Here is a 2,948-nt window from a genome sequence, read left to right as displayed (position 1 = left end):
TCACAGAACAGACCAGGCCCACTGCCTCTCCAGGCCTTCTGTTATTTCTCCACAATTGATGAGTCCTTTGCCTATCTGCACAACAGGTACAGCCTTTCTGAGCTGAATCTCTGGAAGTTTACTTTCTGCCCTAGACACGGAAAATCCTATAAGTGATTAATAATCTATCAAGCAGATTTCTGGAGTCTTAGTTGCATCTCTTAGATTTAATGGGCTCAACAGTTTTATCAAGCATACTGAGATATGTACACATGCATCTGAACTAGCTGACACATCTATATACACAGTCACATACATTAGTTCCCTCCTCTTTGGAGTACTTCCCTTGTCTCTCTGGTTACAACACAGACTAGTTTTGACAAGGCCAAGAAATATTTCATTTAGAAGGAGCAAAGTAGGTCAAGACATCCTTCCCAAAAGGTGTGCTAAGCCAGAGAACTGTTGTGAGCAGTTTTTATCTGTGTGAAAAACAGGAACAGAAAGAGGAGTTAACACCCGATTTGTGTGACAGCCACAGGAGTTGATAGCAGTGATTTGTTTTCAGCGCTGTAAGCAAAGGGCTTTTCTGACATCTGTAAAATATCCCATTTCTGGTCCTTGGCGCTTTTTAACTTACCAAAATTGTGTTCAAGGGCGCTTCTATTACTCCACCACAATCTAATGGCAAGAGAAGAACGTGATGTTGCTGTCATTAAGAGTTGCTCTAATTTCCCCAGGATTAGAAAATCAGTAAAACAATGTCACATATCTGGAGGATTTTGGTGATCCCAAACTTTTAGACCCCACAGTGTAGTTCGATGTAGTCCCAGATTTCAAATCTTCAGAATCTGAGGGATGCTCTCTAAAATTGTCAGATCAGTTGTATCTTAAAGCCATCAGATCTTGATAGCCCTTTCTTATGAACACATCTGCACAGAAATGTAACCATTTTCATTAAATCTTGTTTTGTTAATAAGGTATTCTGTACCAGTTTTATTAGCAAAATGAGAGTGGGAACAATTATATTCAGATATGAGTAAGGAGAAACAGGTCAGGCTTCTATGGAAGGGAGAATACAAAACTTCATTTAATAGAGAAGCAAAAGAAAACTGAGAGATTGAATGTAGTCAGAAATTACTTGAGAGAAATGAAAAGTCAAAGACACTGCTGCTGGTGTCCATTTGGGCAAGATAGGAAGACTATAAGAACTGAGTCTGCAGATGATGACAGGCTGATGGTTAAGAGGCTGAAATTGTATTCCAGCATCAGCAGTTCTCCAGAAACTCTTAAAAACTTTTACCTGCTTTTATGGAATTACTTGAATACACTAGTTGTAGGTAAAATCAAAATGCCTCTTCTTTACAATTAGGTCTTTGGAAAAACAAAGCCTCATTTTTATTCAGCCACTGAAATACTACAAATTTTCTAAAAAAAGCAGACTCTCTAGCCCCCGCCCCCCCCCCCCCCCCCTTATTCCCTGTTCCTTTCTTTGTGGGTGTTTTTTTTTGTTTGTTTGTTTGTTTTTGTTTTTGTTTTGGGTTTTTTTTGTTCTTTTTTGGGGGGGGGGGGGGGTTTGGTGTCATGTTTGAGACTGGTGTTAAGTACAAGCTATGGTTTTTCACAGCTTCTTCCAGAATCTCTGAACTATTCTAAGGTTGACTTTTGCCTCTAAGAGTGATTGTAGAAGAGGAAGATAGAGAACTACAGTCTAATAAGGTGACATAATATTGGTTCTGGTCAAACCTCATATTCTGGGATGACTGAATGCATGCTATATATCATCTGTAACCAGAACAAAGTAGACAGCATTTTTCCCTTTTTTTTTTCCCTGTTGAGTTTTGCCAAAAGAAACTATTTTGGAAGATATTTAAGTAGTGCTTGTAAGCCACTAAGGAGCTGAAAATATTCTGTGACAAAGATTTCAATTTAATTGTAGGTTAGTTTTTTGGTGGTGTGTTTGGGGGTGGTTTGGTTTGGCTGTCCCACCTGGGACTTCTACTCCATAACCTGTCCAGGGTATGGGAGCTCTGTTTAGTCTCCACCTAGATCTGAGTGACATAGTTTGTATTCAGTTTTGGTTTTGTGTTGCTCCCTATATGGTTTTAGGGCCCAGACTTAAGGTAGGTCATATTTGGATAGCACCCTTGCGTGGATGTGGTGGTGTCCTTCCTCCCTCCCGGCAGTGTCCCCTCTCCCCGGGCAGTGTCCCCTCTCCCCGAGCAGTGTCCCCTCCCTCCGAGCAGTGTCCCCTCTCCCCGGGCAGTGTCCCCTCTCCCCGGGCAGTGTCCCCTCTCCCCGAGCAGTGTCCCCTCTCCCCGGGCAGTGTCCCCTCTCCCCGAGCAGTGTCCCCTCTCCCCGGGCAGTGTCCCCTCCCTCCGAGCAGTGTCCCCTCTCCCCGGGCAGTGTCCCCTCCCTCCCAGCAGTGTCCCCTCTCCCCGGGCAGTGTCCCCTCCCTCCCAGCAGTGTCCCCTCTCCCCGGGCAGTGTCCCCTCTCCCCGAGCAGTGTCCCCTCTCCCCGGGCAGTGTCCCCTGGCGCCTGGCTGTCCCCTGCTGGCAGATCCCGGACGCCGCGGGCGCTTTCTCGCAGTTTCCCCCCACAGGCAGCGTTTACCTCCCCCGATTATTCTCCCCAGCTGCTCCACATCTTCCTGAAGGCATCATGCCTAGGCTTGGATATATTATTCAACTGCATCCTCATTTGTTACATGAAGAATAGCTGCCGTTCTCCAATTCTGTATACCATTATGTGCTAAAATAGTATTTAATTGCAGTAATATCTCGCTATTGATTCATTATGTAAATTCTGGTACCCTGTAACTCTCACATTCTATTTCAATATACTGCTAGTAACCTATTATTTCAGAGTTTACATCAATACATTTGCTTTCTTATTTAAAGTGCAATACTTGTAGCCGTGGGTAAGGGGTTTTAACCCTTGAAGTGTGATGGAAATAAGATGCACAGCTACA

Source organism: Sturnus vulgaris, chromosome 16 (assembly GCF_052056855.1).
Source record: "Sturnus vulgaris isolate bStuVul1 chromosome 16, bStuVul1.hap1, whole genome shotgun sequence".
NCBI classification, from domain to species: Eukaryota; Metazoa; Chordata; class Aves; order Passeriformes; family Sturnidae; genus Sturnus; species Sturnus vulgaris.
This window is presented reverse-complemented; position numbering follows the sequence as displayed.